We start from the raw sequence: 20585 nt of genomic DNA on the forward strand, positions 1-20585 counted from the left end.
AACGGAGAGGGAAAAAAAAAAAAAAAAAACAGTGCGTGAATGCCACCTAACGAACCTTCGAAGGTTTAAAGCTACCTTTTGAATTCCTGGCTAGTGAACAAACTTCTAACCAAGTCCTACTTGATATACAGTCCTCCTCCCTTATATATTACACTTTTTTGTACAAAAAGTACACATTCTATTTAGTGATGCTATAGCTTTAAGTTGGTGTAACCTTTTTAAAACACTATTAAAAACGGCTTACTTTGGCCCATTGTAAATGGGATATGTGTCTCACAAGAGTCCTACAGTACATTCCCCTCGGAGTATTCTAAAGCTTCCTTGTTAGTGCCACAAACATAAGGCCACTGTGTGCAGTCTGTCTCCGAACTAATGCCGATGCTGAGCTAAAGCAGCTTCACACTCCACCCTAGATACTTTAGAAGTTGGCCCAACATCAGGCTCCAGCTCCATGACTGTGCTTAAATAACCTGCAGAAGAACTTGCTGCCTGTATGAACAGGATCCTGTCGGAAAAAGGGTGTTTGTTTCCAGTTCCTGGTATCCTAGTTAATTAAATATTTTTTAAACCATTTCACGTTCCAGATGGTCAAGACTCGGTGAACATGGACTGCAGCTGTTAACTCACTTGCGCACCTTTTTTTTTAATATTGTTTTATTTTATAGTGGATCAGTTTCAAAGGGACTTTTACTCTCCTTTCAATCTAAATCCGTACTGCCGATCACAAAGGGAGTTTTAGTTCAAACAAAACAGGAATAAATCAGACTACCTCAAATGAGAAGGTTTCTTTTAAAGAAATGGGTAAATGTAGGGGACTTTTTTTTTTTTTTAAATATTACCTTATCAAAAATCTGAGGAAAAAAAAAAAAATATATATATATATATATATATATATATATATATATATATAATATATATTGTTTCAAACAAAAATCTGTCGTTTTCAAACAGCAATACACAGCTCCCTAAATAGCAATTAAACTGCATTACAAGTATAGTTTGGATCATGCTGCATACTGTATATAGATCTGACAGGATTTTTCCACATGCCTGAGAACTACAGTAATATTGTAACTTGTTATAGGAAGCAAGTGTGCTTTATTTTAGTCCACGCTTATAATTAACAACATTCTTAAATATGTTAAACTTATTGGAGCAGTTAAGTTGATGAGTGATTATATACAGTTTTAAAATACATGATTGGCAACTGTAAAACCTTTAAAATACACACCTTTTGAAAGACATTTATAAATAAAATGTAAGCAGCTATATTCCAGAGTGTGTCATACATATTTCATACTGTATATGGAGTCACCTAAAATGCTCTGTTTTCTGTCCATTTAAACAAAAATATTTTGGTTACGATGTGGGCAACTTTTCAATCTAAAGGCACTGAAAGGAGATGAACTCTCTCTCTCTCTCTTTCTCTCTTTCCCTCTCCCTCTACCTCTCCCTCTCTGCTTTTTTTAAAATTTTTTGCATAAAGGGATATTTCATTATCTGCTGATTTGGCTTAGTTCATGCCCCCGAAGGCAACATCATTAACTTTGAATGAGTAACTGGAAAAGGTCAGTTCAGATTGGATTTATGACGCAATTATTCTTCTTCTGGAGACTATGGAAACTACTGCCGATTTAACTATTAAGTAAAAAACAAAAAAGTAACCGAGAATAAAAAGTAAAAAGATAAAAGTAACTGTTTCAATTATCGGTTTTATTTTAAGTACAGTGAACTCTGAGGTAAACACTCCGAATCCTAAATATTAGATTTTTAAAATGTTTACCTCCTTGTACTCTACACTGAAACAAATCAGCGCTTGTATAGAATTCATATTAAGAAAATAATATTTTAAAGCATTGTTTTGCATATTTGTGTATAAATGCAAAACAAAGCCCCCTCTTTGATCTATCCAGTTATATTTCAGCAGTAAGTAAGAAGCAGGCAGGATTTCTTACAAAACTCACTTCTCTTTGAGGGAGAGACCCCATGTGTCCCAATACAACTACTCTATCTTCTCAGTTTCTTCCTTATTTAAAATGAATCCCATTGTTTTAAAAACCAAAATACCCAGCTGGTGAAGTATATTATGCCAGGAATGCAGTCGTTGGGTTTCTGGATATCTATAACCTGCTTCAGTTTACTTTCATGGGTTTTGACGTCAATGAAAGCACTTTGAATATGTCACTGATTTGCAGTGCACTTTGAGAAGGATTTATATGTGAAAAAAACATTATTTTTACTGCTAGTGAAACAGTGAATGATTAGGTCTGCATATGACTAAATCAAAAGACACATTGCCTGCACAGTTTGAAAGATTCCGTCTATCAAGAATGTTTGGAATTTTGTTGCGGTTCTATGTGGAAATCATTGCTAAAAAACAAAGTTATATACCACGTTTGTTTAACAAGACAGGATCAATTCCGCATACAAAAATTATGAATTCGATTTTGTTGCAGAACTAATTGATATTATGTACTTTAGACCAGGGCTGTACAACGGATGACTCCTGAGCCATCATTGAGCTCCAAAATATGTCTGATTTACAGGTGAAGTGTCCAGATTTACACTTTAGTAGGTTTGAAAAGAATACAAGGACAAATAGTTGTGTCTTGTTGAAGATATACTGCAGCATTGGTTAGTTTTTCAACTTTGCTTCTATTTAGTCAGCTTTTTAGTTTTTATTTAACAGAACACAGCTGTCCAAGTTTTGATAAAAAGAGCCAAAGAGCTCTTTAAGAACCATACTATATAAGTGTATTGTTTGTGTGTGCGTCCAATAGACTTGTAAGGGTCTACTTTAAGGGTTAATGATAAGAAGAAACAAAAACACTAAACTGTTGTACATGACGTATGTTCCAATAAAATAAGTTGAATGCACCCTGAAGAACACTGTAATGACCCATTCCCACTCTCTCCCTCGTCAGTCATGTTGTCAGGAGAGAAATTCATGTCCATGTTTTGTTTTCCATTTCTATTTTCTTGTTTAAAAATACCCCACTCGTTTTTCAATGTTTCAGTCTTTTACTAAGAAAACATTCCTCTCTCTTGTTTTTTTATAGTGACATTAGCCGGACACTGCCTCCCCATTCCGCCACGGGGTTCAGAGTTCAGGAATTGTACCGAAACATCACACTCTGCAGTGCTTGTGTTTTAAAAGCAGGTAAGGAGACGTGTTCGTTCACACAAACTCACAAACATTCATAATAAATCACACATGAACTAAAAATCTTGCAGTATTGCCTCTCCTAAGTAACTTTACAGAATGACTGCCTTATGATTACTAATTTTAAAGTGTGTATTTACTGTACTGAACAAAATAAGAAAATAAATATTATACAACAACTGAACACAGCTCTCCCATGGTCTTCTATGGAGGTTAGCCATTCTGTTATTACTCAGTAATGGAACAGCATATGCTATAAAGCATGGCTGAGAGATTAAACTAATTCATGACACCTATTCTGTAACCCAGCACAGGAAGCAGGATTTTGTTTCCCTTGTCGTGTATTTGGTGGAGAGGGGTTCAAAGACAAAAACGTGTACAAAAGGCTTTGTGAATTAGAAAAAAACTGCTGAAAAATATGATATATATGAAGGATGTTAGATGTGTGCATTCAAAATTGATATATTTGAACAAAAATATACAGGACTAGGAAGTCTGAATCTGTTTATGTCTAAATAATGGTATTCATTATTTTGGCCCCCATCTAAGTGATGTGTGTTTTTAAAGCCCAGTAGGGCAAAGGCTAAATGATATTGTTGCCAGGACAACAAGGTGCTTTCATCTCAAACCGGTGTGAAAATGAATACATTTCCAGTGAATTGGGCTGCATTGATTTAAATTGGATTAATACAAGTACATCATAAATCATCTTGCAGTAGCCCATCTAGACCCTACTGCATATAATTGTATTAGGCCAACAAGCCTTTACATATTCAGTACTAAACAGTGATGCTTGTACATTAGGATTCACACTAATATACTATGATTTTATTTTATTTAATTTGTTATTTTAAAGCCCTCTCTTCTTATTGGAAAGCCCCTTTAAAATCACAGCTGTCAAGTTACATTAACTCGTTTGTGTATTTCTGTTAACAGTTAGTTAATTCGCCTTGGGTTTAGGCAAAGTGTTGTCAAAAATGTGTATCTGTATGGTATTTAGTAGGGTAGCCAGTCAGAATCTGGCACTGGTTGTCGAAGTAGGCATTGTGCATTGGGTCAAAGGTCATTCCAAAGGAGTAAAGGTTAAACTGACAAAACCAAAGCTACATAAACTGTTTCGAGTTCCCCAAGACTCACTTTCTTCAGGAGTCAAGGGCAGGAATTGTGTTTGTGTCACTTGGTGGAGAATTACAGCAACTGAGGACAGGCTCCAAATCTAACGGACAATTGACTCCAACTTCCTATGCACATGCTATTTTACACATGGGTTAAAATTGTAACAAGGAGTTGAATTTAATGACCCCCCCTCTCCTCCCCTCCCTCCCCCAACAGTTGGAATTGAAGTTACTGTAGCAAATGATGATGATGATGATGGCTGTTAACCACTCTCACATGTACACTGAATGGACAAAGCAAGGCGAGAAGGAGTCAATTTAATGCAAATAATCCTGTTCATTATACGCAGTGACACCAGGCTGACTGGAACACACTAAGCATTTATAAAGACTTGTATCCCCCTGTTTGTCTAAGAAGCAATGTTTCAGACAGACTCTCACTGAATACATGCTGTACGAGATATTCCCTCCTTTAGCTACACTATGGGCTTTTATTGGTTGCTGTGGTCCTTGTAGCCTGTTAGTAGGGTATAGCTGTTAACTATTCAGCAACTATTTTTTTGCTTTCTTTGTCGTGGATTAATCATTTGTACTGACCAAAAAAAAAAAAAAATCTGTTGTGTACAACAGACGGCGGATCTTAATAATGCCGTGTGTTTATTATTTAACTGTTTTCTTATTTAGTAATGTTAATAAATTGATCTATAAATCATGGCGGGAGAGCAACCCTAGCTGGATTAAATCGAATACTGCATGGGTAGTGTGTGTGTGATGAGCAGTTAATGCCCACCCGAGGGCTGGGATGCTACGTCCTGAGGGGTTTATCCAAACATCCCACCCCAAGGGTGGGCATTACATTCTCGTTTCACACACTACCCAATGCAACATATTATAGAGTTCTAAAGTTCTGTGTTGCTTGTTGTCGGATTTCTTTCAGTGTGACAGCTCGTGCTGGGCTCACGCTCTGTTGCTGGTGTTAATGAGCACATGCTTGCTGCATCAACCAGCCAGGTATTATGGGAAATATCAACTGGATGAGCCCATTGAAAAAAAATGCACAATTATGCAGTAGGCTACAGAGTATCTGCATTTATAACCAGCTACAGTAACTGAGCTCCATTGCTTTCTTTTTTTATTTTTAGATGTTTTTTTTTATTATTATTATTATAAGGGGACATTTTGCTTTTAATCTTTTAACTCTTATCCATAATTTAACTCTCATTTTAAATGTTAACATACCAGTAATCTAATCTGTTTTTGGGGGCCTATTAATCAGACTTTTTGGAGCCAGGACAGTCTAAACATTACAGTTAGAGTATATTGTCATAGAGATTCATCCAAGGAAACCGTGTTTAATTATAGGAAACTTATTTTTGTGTAGACTCAGTTCTAGGTGAATGTGAATTTGCAGGGTGAATGCCATATGGGAATTATATTGGCTGTCGGCTGATGAGGCGCTGCGTTAAGGCTCAAGTCTTTATTCTTTGTAAATAGAGGATACTCCATGGGGGCACCACGAATAATTCATTTCAGAGATGTACATGTTTTTGAATGTTACGTGCTTTAAGCAATTCATCAATTTTTTCCAAGCAGTATTTTCAAACATGTTGAATGGGATACTTGACCTACAAATCAAAATAACCATTAGGTAAAGTCTTATATACTGTATATACTCGAGCCAGGTATTGGACGTGCAGTTAGTGGAAAGATGTGTTTGATCAGGTGACTGCTGTGCAATTTTCATTGTTTTATTGGCCCCATTGGTTAATTAACTACCCCTAAAGGGGTCGTAGAGACTAGCCAAATAGAAAAGTGACAGTCGACCTCAGGACAGGTAGTTGACCAATAGCAGGTCATGTGACGTTGTCTGTGTCATCACATGACCTAGTGTGTGGCTGGGTTGACAAGGATGGCGTTACGCGAGAGGAAAACGGCTCCATTTTAATTTGAATCTTCTTTCAAAGAGAAATACAAAACTGCTCTGTGGCAGCAGCAGCAGCATCTAAGATTTGAGTGTTTTAATGTTATTATTTTAATTGTATTTAGCTGTATTGAACTGAAAGTAGGTTTCAGGTACAAAACATTAACATATCAATTACATTTTAGAACACTAATGCGTACAATGGTTTTCAAATATAGTGCACAAACAGCAAAGTGTTATAAAACAGTAAATTCACAAATAGAGCACCAGATACTAATCTTTATTTTTATTGGTGGTGAACAGTGAACTATTTTTACCTCTACTATTTGGCAAATTAGTAGTCGATCTACCCCTAAAACATTGTGGAAAATTTAAACTGGGACTCAAAAGTCCCTTTAGGCAAACAAAGGGGTAATGCAATCTTTTTTTGTGTGAGTCTAGGTGAGCTTGCCATATTTCATTATAAAAGCGAAGCCATCATTGCAAGTATCAGTGGGTACAGCAGGTAAAGACTGACACGTGTCGATTAACTTCTAAGGCAACAATTGTGTGTAAAAAACAAAACAAAAAAAACACACATTTGTCTCAAGTGGATGGTTTTTACCCCCAGGTTAAATAATACAATTATGTGACCTTACACAGACCTTATACAGTACAGAAGGGACTGTCGGAGACCAGCATGCTTGCAGATCAGCTTCACCGAAAAACAGCTTGCCCTTCATGCTTCAGGTGGCTTTCACTTCTCTGTGGGCTGGCTGCATTTCCATTTCCTTTCCAAATGATAAAAAAACAGCAATACTAAAAAAAAAACATACCAAACATTCTTCTGTACAGTGATATCAATATAACAAAGACAATCCCCGCTTTTATTAAGCATTCCTGGAAGGGGAGCTTATATGTTTTTGTAAACTTGCTGCCGCTAATTTCTCAAACCATTTTTACATGCCGACCTTCATAATTTCATATGTTAAGGAAAGTCCTTGATGAAAATCTAAGGGTATTCTTCACCTGTGACCTGATCTAGCTGCAAAATTGATTGTTTTGCCAGCAGTTTATTTTTTCAGTTTTGCTTGTCTTACATTAACATAGCTTGTAGGTATCATGTACCGCATAACCTCCTACTTGTGCAAGTAGAGCACTGTATGATTTATTTGGCTCATATGGCGAAGTAGTAGCTGGCAAGCTGGTTTACAAGGGAGGAGTGATGCATTGATTTTGTGACAAATAAACGTTGATATTTGTGAAACTGGTCTATACTTGTTAAAGAAGCCAGTGGCTTTCTAGAACACTTTCCTGTTTTTTAATTGTAATATATATATATATATATATATATATATATATATATATATATATATATATATATATAATGAACATGCATGAACTGTTCCAAACAGATGAAAGTTGTTCATCAATTTCAGCATGAATACAAATAGTAAGAAATAAAATACAAAAACAGACAAATACATCTTCCAATAAGAGTACTAAGCACCCTATCTGTCCCATACTGTTAAGTACATGGACTTTCACTTTCTAACTTACTGAACATCTGTTGTTGTGAACTTGAGGCATTGCATTATTGCCGAGTTTTTCATTGCATTAGTTAAAATGTATTTATTTGGAACAGAATGTTGAAGACCTGTAGTATCCCGGGTGGAATACTTGGAATCCATGGGTTAAATTGCAGACGGTGATAATTCTGTTAGGCCGGAGCCTCTGTCCAGTTTAATCTAACTGTAGTTCATTATTTAACCTATTATCTCTTTTAATCTGCAACATTTTCTGTACAGCTTGTTCATCATTTATCAATTTAGACTTACTGTTAGCTGTGAGGGAGGAAGGGGGACAATTGATTTGCTTCAAGGGGTATAATTTCAGTTACATTGTTGTTGTTCTTCCCTTTCTCCACATAAACAGTGGCTGCTCATTTTGAACACAGGGGACCTCTAGTGCTTTCAGCAGGTAATTTTCAGCACCTGGCTGTATTTCGTATCTCTTTCTATTATCTGTGCTAATGAATGAAATGAGTTTGGTTCCGGTTGATCAAGTCCGCGTCCTCAAAGCAACCACATTATTCAGCAGAACTGCCCTGCCTGTGCTTGAGGGAGGCCCAGGGCTGTAGACAGTAGCAGGGGTGTTGTCAGGGCTGGGGTGCGCTCACATCGCTGTGAGGAGAAGCTTGTGTCTGACTGTAGCCAGTGCCATTGTACCTCACCTTTCCTAAAAGTAAATTCAGAAGGACCAATTTTTAAAAATAATTTAGTGTGGTAATGATATCTAGCCTCTAGGTTTGACAATCCTATTGTGTTTACTTATGTATTATTTTTTTTAATCGCCTCCATATCCCTGGATATGTATGCATGCATGCATGTATATGGTACAGTTCTTTGCATATACCTAGAGAACTGCTTATCCAATTGTGTTTTTATATGTGATCATACTGTGGATTTAGGTCATGGTGATTTTTTAATATACTGATGTATCTAGTTCTGTATTTACAACTGTATTATTTTGAAAGGTTTTAAATGGTCTTCAAGTGCCATTTTCTTAATTGCAGGCCATTCAATGTTCTGTTGATTTGAAGGTGAATATTTTCTTAATAGCTGTCCAGCCTGGTGCTAGTTCTAGTTGCTTGGCCACTGTCTTTGCTTCCTCACTCCAGAAAGCCATGTCTGGTTTGTGATGGACCGACTGAAGTACCATATTTGGTTGGATTTTCAGCATGTAGTTTTCTGGTTGGATTTTCAGCATGTAGTTTTCTGTTTTGCTGTAAACCCCCCCAAAAAAGAACAACAAATGGTACAGGGTTTGCTACAAATGAGAAAATTCTGATTTTACATTACTGAGCTTTAGTATACCCACTGGCTTTAGACAGTCTTTCAGACCTCTCCTATGAAAAATAAATCTAAACTACACAGTAAATGATTCTGGGTTTACCACCACCACAGGTCACATCAAGGGCGTTTAATGTGACAGGTGGTGTTGTGTTAGCTGCTTAATATGGGCAGCATCCCTTTCAAGAAAGGCTTCCATTGTCAATAAGCAGTAGAAAATGCAACTTTATTCAGAAATACATTTTGATGGATGGCATATATATATATATATATATATATTTAGGTATTCAACTTGAATAAAAAATGCCAGTATGAAAAAAAAGCAAAACCGCTTTTTTCAATGAACTGAGATGAGCTATTATTATTATTATTATTATTATTATTATTATTATTATTATTATTATTTTTTTTATTTTTTTTTTTTTTTTTTATTTATTTATTTTTTTAACTGGCAAGTTATCGGAAATGTTTCAGTCCCTGTAATTGTCAGGAGAACAATTCCCCAGCTCTTCTTCAGGAAGTGCCTGTGCATTTACATCTCTAAATTAGGGGTGAGACCGAATAGTCGAACATTCGACTATTCGATAACGATGGCACCTATCGACAAATGAATCCAACATTCGAAAGCTGAAAAAAAAAAATGTATATATTGATTTTATTTTAAAGGCTGTACTGCTGATTGGCTCTCTATGTAGCGGTAATGAAGATTGACTGGAGGGTGGGATTTGTTATTTCTTGTCTGTGATTGGCTAAACTAGAACGTACCTCGGCTAACGATGGCTTACTCACAGAAAAGTTCTGCATGGAAATACTCTGACAAAGTAAATGAAAACACTGTTAAGTGTAAAATATGTGCAGTGCAATTAAACTACCACAAATCTACAACTGGTATGTTAACCCACTTAAAAGCCAAACACCCTTCTGTGACGCTAGCAACGACAGAAAAGAAAAGAGGACCGCAACAAACCGCCATTGCATCCTTTGCGGTGAGGCCTCGTCAGTGTGACAACGTCGTACGTGCTGAAAAACATCAGCCCTTATTGCTAATATGGTGGTAAAGTACATGCTTCCCATAAGTTTTGTTGAAGGTGAGGGATTTCGGGAGTTGATGAAATTTGTGGAACCTGAATACACAGTCCATGCACGAAAAATCCTGCACTAAAACAATTACCACTCGACTCGAAAAAAATGCATGCCGATTCAGCAGCGTCTGTCCGCAGAAACTTGTCAAAGGCTGAGAAGGTGGTGATCACTACAGATGCGTGGACTGCACCGAATAACCGAGTCGTACGTCATAATAACCTGTCATTTCATCGAGGATTGGGAAATGAAAAACGTAGTTCTACAGACTCGCGCCACGCCAGAGAGGCATACAGCAGAGAATCTAGCAAATGTGTTGAACACCGCTGTAGACCATTCGGGTTTAACTAGGGGGGAAATCACTGCCTGTGTTCACGACAATGCCAGCAACATCATCTTCGGAGTTTGTTGAATGGGACTCGAATTTGTGCTTTGCACACACTCTGCAGCTCGCCTTCAACGATGGCTTTAAACTTGGTGCCATACATAATGTAGTCGGTGCGGCCAGCCGTCTTGTGTCGCATTTTCATCACAGTGCAATTTTTACTCAGGCTCTGAAGTTGAAACAAAAACAAACAACTCTGCCTGAGCACCGTCTGCTGCAGTATTGCCGGACCTGATGGACATGCTGATTAAACAAGAATAAGTGAACATGATGATAATAATGGACATTGCTAGCCTAACTATTCCTAAAGTTTTAGTTAGGATTTTTTTTTGCTTCCATGGAAGGCTAGTGCGTTAATGCCACTCAGGCCTTTTTGTTCATTCATTCATTTATTTATTAATATTATTAAGCTAGACACATACATAGCAAGCTGTTGCCTATACAGGCTATTTATTTTTTATTCACTGGAACTCGAACGCACAGGTATGTTTCCGATTTGATTTAACGTAGACCGTTAGTCTATATGTTGTGTGTGGTTTGAAAACGTGGGAAAAGTAAGTCGTTTAGTTAAGTGGATTGTATAAATTAGCTAGCTAGATAGTCTAATGCATTTTGTATTTCGCTGTTATGACCGGAAAACATTATTGCCACAAGGATGCTAATGTTAAGGCATTTGCCTCGCAGCTCACATTGCTAAACTATTACTGAATGAAAATTAAATTAATAATTGAATAAAAATTATACTTTTTTTTTTTTTAATTGTCACAACCTTTATAGTTCATTTGAAATTGTAATTAACGGAAAAGCTTGTGACAATATCGGTAAAAAAAAATAACACTTGCTTGCAAAATACGAGAGTTGACGGTATGCTTATGTTATTGCTGCTGTTATGGCATTTCTGTATGTTTCCTAATAGGAAGGTATTTTTTACATAGCCTAATGTTTATTTAACAAAGTTAGGGAAGTATTTTAAAATAAAGTTCAGAATTTATTGCAATTGCAATAATTGTCACTTTGCATTATTTCGCATTTAATGTACGTCTCATTTTGAATGGGAGGGGGGAGGCAGGGGGGAGGGGGGGGGGGGGCGACTATTCGATTAGTCGACCTCAACAGCTGTGGAATTATCGATAGTCAAAATATTTGTCGTGCACATCCCTACTCTAAATTAACCGTCACTTAAAAGTTTTTTAGTTGATGTATTTTGTTGGTGTACTGAATTTGCATAATCGAATCATCACATTATTAGCGAAGAGAATTTCACTAAAAATCAATTACAGGACTGAGCGGCTGGATGCTTCCAGTTCTCTTCACACTGACTGACAGATCTGATTGACAGTGTCAGAGTGAAACTGAGCAGGTCTTACCAACATGGGAATATGAATCCCTGTGACTTGCATGAGCAATTAAAGTCTTAGACAGCCATGCTTAGACAGAAACAGGGGTTTGTGACAAAGCTTTGACAAGCTCCTAATTCTGTTCCAGTTTTCTGCAGTGAAACTGCTGCTTTAACTGTTTACACTGTCTTCCAACAAGTATTTAGGTAGATGAATACCTGCAGAATGTCTGAGGTAGAACCCTTCACCCATTCCTTACTAAATAACTTGGCATACATGCAGCAGTGTGCAAGGGGTTGATGTCCTGCCGTCCTTAAGTTTACACCTTCTGACATGTATTCAGGACACAGGGACTACAAACTCTAGATACAAGTAGATACAAATTTGTGAACGCAGTTTTTACTGCTTGCAAGACATTTGTACCTTCATTCATGTGAAGGAAATGAGCTCCAGAGATCTGTGCTGTGGAGTCAGCGGGTGTGTTCACAGGCCACTGATTGTGTTGCAGGAGAGGTGCTCATGTGCTGTGTAAATGGGTAGCTGTAGTTTCCGGAAGCAATGATCCACTGTGAGCCCAGGGTGTCAAACCAGGCTCTGTGGAGTGAGTCACAGTGAGGGAATGCCAGAGAGCCAGTGGACTGCAGTGTGAAGCCAGGATATGAGAGCAGTTGCCGTGACAGAGAATGATAGGGGGGTTGCTGTGACTGGTAGTGATTTATTTTTATTTTTATTTTTATTTTTATTATTATTATTATTATTATTATTATTATTATTATTATTATTATCCAACAATAAGGAATGTAAGGGGCTGATTTGGGCAATGGGCTAATACACTAGATCCTCATGTTTTGCCCCTCTGGAGTCCTGGGTCACAAGTTGAATGACTTTTGTTTAGTCAGATGGAGACTTGGGTATTTGTTCCACATTAGAAAGCCACCAAGTACTTTTGCTAATTTTTTTAAAATTATGCTTAACCTTTTTGTTTTGCTAAATTTTGTGTTTTACATGCATCAGATACAGTGTAGTGATAATAGATATATTTGGATTGGAATCTATAGCAGATCTAAATACATACATTATTTAAATCGTTTTTTTAATAGGTCTATATCCTGTAATAGACCTGCCATGCATTTGCTGAATGCTAAGTTATTTAAATGTAGTGATCAAACAGACAACAAGTGTTCCTATAAAGTTTGTTTTCAAGGCACTTCAGCATTATAATGGTCTTAATTCAAGCTTTAGTGCTTGAATGAAGATGCGGTTTATACTGCAGATGTGAATGGTTGGGCTTCCAGAAGCTACTGGCCTGTGAGTGGCTAAAAAAAATCAAAACAAAGCCTGAGATTTTGTCTGAATGCAGGCTGTTTCCAGACCTCTTCTGGTGACATCACTTCCTTTCCTGTGCCTTGAGGTTTGACCAGCAGTAATCGGGACATGTTGCCCTCAGTATTACTGGGGTTCTGTGAAGTGACCGGAGACATGCAAAATTTTTCGCCTTTCAAATTTCACTAATAAATTCACCTGCATATTTGTTTTCTTTTGGGGCTGTCTGAGCAGTCAGTTGGGCTAGTACATAAATGACAACTGGGGGTCTTCCTTCCTTTTGTTAAAGATTTTCAATGGACAATCTCGGCCACACTCGCTGGGAATAAAATAAACGGCGCACGTCCCAAATGCACACCTCCAGTGGCCAGTTTTCACCTGGCCTCATTACAGGAATTTCTTTGTTTAGACTTGCTCAAAGCTATACTGTATGTGGATCAAATTGACCCCTAAGCAAATATTAATGCCTTCATTAGTGGATCCATATTAATTCACTTAAGCTGAGAATTTGTACCTGGTATAACATTGACCATGCTTAAGTCGGTCAGGTATGCTGATTTCAGACTACAAAATAAGCCCTCTTGACCATACCAGGATCATGCTGTGTTTAGTTTAGTCTATATCTGGGAATAGACGACACACTGGGTGATTTGTTTTTTTAATGATTAAACTGATGACCCATAGAAACCACATCCACGTTTTCCAAATAGTGATGAGTCTAAATGGGGCTTTTTTGAAAGTAAAGCAACACAGATGGGACTATTTGTTTTTCCACTCAAACTTTTTTTTTTTTTTTTTTTTAATTGCTGGCTTCCGGAAATTCTCACTCCTACACTTGTTTTAGAAATCTTGTTATCATTAGTTTAGAATCAGACTTTCATATCTTTTTACAATTGTACAAAGTGATTCTTGTTCCATGAAGTTAATTCCTGCCATTGAACAAGCTGTTTGCTTCCGTATGGGGTAGGTGCTTCCAATGTAAACAAACCAAGGCCAATCAGCAAAAGTGTCTGAGTGGTTATATAATGGTCCTAATTTCACTTTTTGCTTTTGGCTACAACTAAAACATTTGTTAATTTAGAGGAAATTCAAGAAGTCTTTAAAGAAGAATCACGTCTACCTGTTTGCGACACACAATACTGTTAACATTTAGTAAAGAAACAGAACATCTAGTAGTAATAGTTCTCCACTGTATTTGAAGACACGCAGGAACCAAAACCCTACCTAACTGTATCTGTTGTGTTGTAGACAGTGTTTTACAGAAGTCTTGGCTGCTAGTTTTAGGTGTCTGAAGGAGACTGTGTTGGAGTGCCATTTGGGTTTTCCTGGGGGTGTCTTTCTTGAAAACAGACATAGTTGCAGATGGTTGACAGTCTGGTCAGTGCTAAAGGCTTCTCTGCTGTTCTGGCTGTGCGGTCATCCTAATGAGCAGTGTGCTCTGGTTGTTTAAGGGCATCAAGAAGATGGCAATGAGTGTGAGGTCTGAAGAGGACGTCTGAGATGAAAACTGTACATAAATTATTAACCCTGTTAATAACTGGGAATCTGAGGGTGGTGTCTCAATCAGCCAGTGTATAGTAGCTGTCAAGTCTGTGATTGATTTTTAAAACCCACAAATGGAGAATCTGGAGTGCTATCTTGAATGGGTATATGGATACCCTCCTGGTTTTAATGATGGATTTTGGGTGTCTTTCTTGACACCACCATCCATCAAAGCCCCTACCCTGATACTTAGTTGCCACAGAGAAGCATGCCATCAAGTTATTAAGGATTAAGTTCCCCGGCCCTCTACAATCAATTGACCAAAATTTAGGTCATCAGTGAAGACATAAGGGTTCACAATATGGTGTAGAGTGACAACAACCATCTGCTCTTAGCGCAACATGCTCACTCTAAATTATTTTAGATTCATTAAAGTATACTTTATTTCAACCTGAATGACATTGTTGACAGTTATTCCTTTGCCATTCAAAATTAATTAAATTTGACTGAAAGGAACTACTTTTAAATCAAAACCGTTTTTTGCTAAATAAATGCTTTGTGAATGTAAAAAAATAAGTAAATTAATTTAAAAAAAAAAAACACAGGATGGCTGGTGTTTGAAATCATGGACACTAGAGGCTCATTAAATCCAGAACATAATATTTTTAAAAAGCACATATGAAAGTGTAGCCACTGAATAATTAATTTGTAAATGTGAATTTTCACTAGACAGTTTAATGTAGTCATTTGGAGACGGGAAAGGAGACTAACTTGCTTATGGATTAGTCACTAGATAATAGGATCCCTTGGCTCTTGGCCTGCTCCTAGACCAGACTGCCTAAAATAAATAAACAAACTAAACATACATCATTGTTTGTTTAATACAAATCAGTAGCAGTCTCAGGGAGATAGATAACAGCCCACTCAGTCTTATTTAAAGCTTGTGTAATAATATACTCCTTGAAAGTGACTATATAAGATGTACAGTATGTATGTACAGATATCACACTTACATTTTGACATACATCTACAAAACTGTTTGTTCTTTAGAATGTTAATGAAAGTCTGGGGATATGAGGCCAGTATATGGGGTAGCACTTGAGGTATGCACCTGTAATTGCCTTCCCCCTGAAACTGTTTGTTAGCTCTTGAAAATATACAACACACTATTTCAGGGGGGAAGAAATTACTGGTACACACAAATGTGGGCATTTTTATACTGGTCTCATTAAATAAATTCCACCTTACTCACTCAGGTTTGCTTAGAGACTGCACCAAAGGTAAAATATTCTGGGGAATATTATTAAACATGCCAAATATCCATGAGCTCTGGAAAAAGTAATAAAATATGATTAAGAACACATTATAGTACGTCAAATAAAATATGCAAATTGAGAGGATAAAGAGTATGAAGACCTTAATCCTAAATACAGGTGTCTGTTGACAATGCTGTATTCTGCTTTTTGTAAAACCGTATAACTTCTTATGATCCTACCAGAGTGGCTACTATATTGAGCAATATTGGCACTGCACTAGAAAAATGAAACTGCATCTACGAAAAGTGCTTTGTGAATTACATGCATTTCAATGTTTTTGTATGGTGCATTTGTTATAAAGATATATGTTATAGTATAAAGCACAGTTTTATTGTACAGTGCATAATGCGCACATTCATGTCCTTAACAAAACTCTTCCAGACTATTACACATGGTCAAAGCTTGATATGTAGCCATACCAGTTTCAGTTTTCCAGCTGTCAATACTTTGTACAGAAAACGTGGGTGGCTTCACAGTTTCCCACAACGCCTCTGTCTCCTTTCCGGTCACATCTTGAACCCACAACAAAGTTAGAATTTCAGTGTGACATTGGGTTGTAAATGCAACTAAAAACTTTTTTTTTTTACTTCAATTTAAAGGATAGCTTTTAATATTTTGACCCGTGAAGATGTCTGATAGAAGACCAGAATTCTGATATCCCTTCAGAAAATATTCGATTTCTTCACTGTATAGTTCTTGTTTTATTATTTGATTATAATAAAGACCTGCAGTGGAGTAGCGTTCTGATTAAGTGGCAACAAAAAGGTCAACTAGATGTGAAGGACTGTTCTACAGTTGAAATACGGTGCATTGCTTTGTGTAAATGACGATCTCAGCAACTTTAATTAAAGGTTGAGTCCCTGATTTAAGTGAAGCGTGTGATGGTAAAGTCTAATGTTATCAGCTAATCACTTGATTTGTTTCTCTTTTGGATTCAATTTGATGGCCTGAGTCAATAATACAAACTTCTTCTGATTTAATTAACCTGTACTCTTCACGGAGGGGAAGTAGGCAGATTTAAAACAGCAAAAGGCACTGCTGGGAAGCACTGTATATACTATATTTAAAGCGGCTGTGTCCCACGTAGTCAGTCTGTTGGTAGATCCTTGAGGTGTTCTCCAATTGTGATGAAACTTTGGGAGGATCTAAATCTGGGAGTTATGGATTGGCCTTGTCTGTCTATCCGTATCTGTGCAGGTCTCACTTATTTGTTACATTGCTGTGTTTTATTGATTCTCTCAATAAACTTCTATTACTGGTGTTGTCCTATTAGAGAAAGGCACACTATTTTAACCTTTGGCCATATGGATGAGACAGATCACTCAGAGATGCCATTCCCCTTACATTATGTCCCTGTGGTTTCTTTTCTTTTTGTTCACAAAAACAAAACCTTCAATATCAGAGCTTCTAAGCACGTCGGCCTAATCACATTGGTGGTAGAGCTCCATTGCTTTCAATCCAGAGGCCTTGGTACTCGTGTAAAAACTGTCCCTGAATCTTGACAGGCAGGAATGAATGAGCCTCTTGTGCTATGCCTGGTTGGTAACTGCCTGGTTTAAAAGATTTGCCCCTGGAATTTTTATCCTGGGAACTTTTGTCTTTTGGGATCACTTTGCTGAATTCCATCAGTGGCGCAGCAAAGGAGGGCTCCTTTTAAAAGCAGTGGAAATCTGTGCTGCTGCCCATTGAAAACAATGAGTCGCCATTGGGTGTTTCCTTAAGTGTCACAAAATGCTAATTATTATAAAGGCTTAATTATCATTTGAAAGAATAAACCTTCCTTCAGTATACTGTACATTTGTATTAGAGTGGTGTACAATAACTGTATGTTCTTTTGAAAATAATACAATGTTTCAACCTGCCACTTGTTTGAGTATAAAATGATTTTTTTTTTTAAATGTCTTTTTTTTTTTTTATAATTGATTAGCTGGAGTGTATTGTACATGCGCTTTTGTTTTTAACTTTGTACAGCACTCTGGGATACCACGGGATGAAGGCCACAGTGTAAAAATAAGTTTGTATTGTATTATAGCAGAGAAGATGAAAGGATCTGCAGTGATATAAACCTTGTACTTCATCAAATGACTTTAGTAAACAAAGGGAGCATCTCTCAGTGCAGTAGAATCAGTGTTTCCTTTCAGCTGTCAGTTTAAACAGTGGAGGTAAAAGAAAGGTCAGCAGTGATTTTGATTTACAGTAATGTACAGTTTATAAAGAAATATTCATTTTCTCTTTATCTGGCATGTTTTAACTTTTGTAGCCTAAGTCTTTGAATGAGAGGCCTGAAGGAATACTTGAAGCTTTGCATGTATATAGTAGTACAGGGAGAAACACCTAGCTACACCTAGGTAGTCCTAGCTACATCCAAACATAAAATAAAAAATGTACCCCCCCCCCGTGGTTAGAACAGGCAATTTATTTCCCATTTTAAAATCTCACTTCGGCAAAAACATAAAAAAAAAGATATAATCCCTTGGCTCTGAAAACAATGTAGATTCCTAGAGTGACAACCGTTGTTTGATTGGACTAAAAATAAAACCTTTAGGCCTGCCAGCAGTCACAGGGTCGCTATTCACAGGAAACGCCAAGGAAAGCCAAGAGCTTAATCCTCCATATGTGGTCAACAATTATATACAGCTCTAGCTTTTAATAATGTCTTCGGCTCATGGCTTTTGCCCCAGCATTTATTTTTTCTTGTCTTCACGCAGTTAAAACACTCGAGGCAATGACAGAGATATATAAGTTATATAGTTTAGCCCTACCTTAATATTTTATAATCAAGTGCCATGAATGATGAACATCTGGCCCAGTTTCATAACCCTTTTTGTAGGTCTGACGGAGAGATCTGTTCCAATTACTGTGTGAGTAAATGACTTGGAGGCAATTGTGCCTGCTTCATAGGAAATCAATACCTACTCTGTCCTCCCTGAGGGCTGGCTACTGTAGCTCAAAAGAACACGTCAGATCCTATTGGTGCATTTTTTACATCAATAGCATGCTGTATTATCAGTTTTTAGCACTGAAATCATTTTCCTCCTATTTCTAGCATTTATGGGGCTATTCTACCATTAATATAATCAGATTTACTTGAATGAGCCTTTATGGAGGTGCTGAATAGCCTCTGGTACTCTTCGTTCGCTGTCTCATCTTCATCACTGCAGACTGTTAGTCAAGTGGGGTTCCAATGCACTCCAGTGATGCAGAACATTAGTTTGCCAGCCAGTTCTAGTAAAAATGGTGTTGAGTGCTATGTTACTCCTAGGATGTTTAACCTCCGCAGTTTGACGCTGCTTGGTATTAGGTGGTACGGTCGTTGTTCACATCTGGAGGCCTAGGTTTCAGTTGTATCTTGGCTTTTAGTGGACAGAAGTTCACATAAAAAGAAAACGTCGCGCAGTTAGACACGATTTCGACTGCAGTTCGAAGATAGGCCAAGGATTGGATGGGTAGTCTAGACATTCAGCTGCTGCTCACAGGGCAAAGTGGCAGAAGCTCACATGAACATCTTTTCCTTGCTTCCTGGTCTTTGGAATGGGAGTCTGGGATTCAATCATTAGACTTTGAGGCTTGTATGTATGTATGTATGTATGTATGTATTAATTAATTAATTAATTTATTTTAAGAAAATGATGCAGATTTTGCTTTCAAAGATGCGCGTCTGCATTGGCATGTCTGTTCATAGGTCTGGCATTCGTCTTTCATTAATTAAGTTTGAAATCTCATGAACTCCTTAAGAAGGCATCAGAGTCTATTCTGCAGTTCATGTACTGAAACAAGAAGCTGTGTGAGGGTCTTCCTCATTGGTGGCTTTTCTCTTTACAGTCCATTAGATATCCTCTGTTATAAGACAGTGGGCAGTCTTGGACTCACCGGTGCTGGTTTTCGACAACCCGCTGTTCCTGTGATAGAAATATCTCCTAATTAGCGAGCGGGGAGCTGGTACACTGATTTATCTGGTGGTGGCTGTTGTAGCCTCCGGTTCTGTAATTAGTGGGCTGCACTTGTTCCAAGCTGCTGATTTGCCACATTCCAGCCCGGCTGCACTGAACAGCAAACAGCAGCTCAGTAAGACCTCCGAGGGGGTCAAACTTTCACCTGATTGAGGTGGTAAAAGACTTGACAACAGTACTTAGAGCTATCTATTATAAAAAATGCAGAAAAAAAAACTAAATTTATTATTTTGGTTGAAGTTTTTAAAGAACGTGATTATTTGATTTAATCAGCAAGTAAAATCTGATTTTTATTTTAAAATGCTCTTAAAGGAAATGCCACCAGAGGAGTCCGATTTTACTTTAAGTTACTGTTAAATAACTGTTAAAAAAAAAACCAACGTAATCCTAAAGATCCCACTGCATTTCAGCACTTTATTTTATGCCAATTTGTTATGTTTATAACAAATTGTATTTTACCTTCTGTATCTGCTTGTGTGTTGGAAATACTGTAGCAACACCCTCTCTTACACATGCAGATATTTTCAATAAATGTAGTACTGTACCAGGCTACAGTAAGTGTGTTTTGTATCGTAATTGTTCTTCGATAAAAAAAAAAGGTAGAGGGATAATGAGACACTGGCTCTGGAACAACACTCCCAAGCACAGATGGTTTCAAAATCTATTGTGGTTGTGTGTTCTA

The 20585-nt window shown here is 37.3% G+C and overlaps 1 protein-coding gene across 3 annotated transcripts in view; it reads left to right on the forward strand.

Moving 5' to 3' along the window:
* The window catches only part of LOC117413893 (plexin-B1-like), a 136010-nt gene that overhangs the window by 61696 nt on the left and 53729 nt on the right, over positions 1-20585 (forward strand). For 2 of the 3 annotated variants that reach the window (XM_058999443.1, XM_058999445.1), the window contains exon 3: positions 3060-3160. The exons of the other annotated variant lie outside the window; for it this stretch is intronic. The gene's annotated coding sequence lies outside the window, so the exon portion shown is untranslated. The remainder of the gene's footprint in view (positions 1-3059; positions 3161-20585) is intronic. 3 annotated transcript variants of the gene reach the window in all.

The sequence above is a fragment of the Acipenser ruthenus genome, chromosome 25 (assembly GCF_902713425.1).
Source record: "Acipenser ruthenus chromosome 25, fAciRut3.2 maternal haplotype, whole genome shotgun sequence".
NCBI classification, from domain to species: domain Eukaryota; kingdom Metazoa; phylum Chordata; class Actinopteri; order Acipenseriformes; family Acipenseridae; genus Acipenser; species Acipenser ruthenus.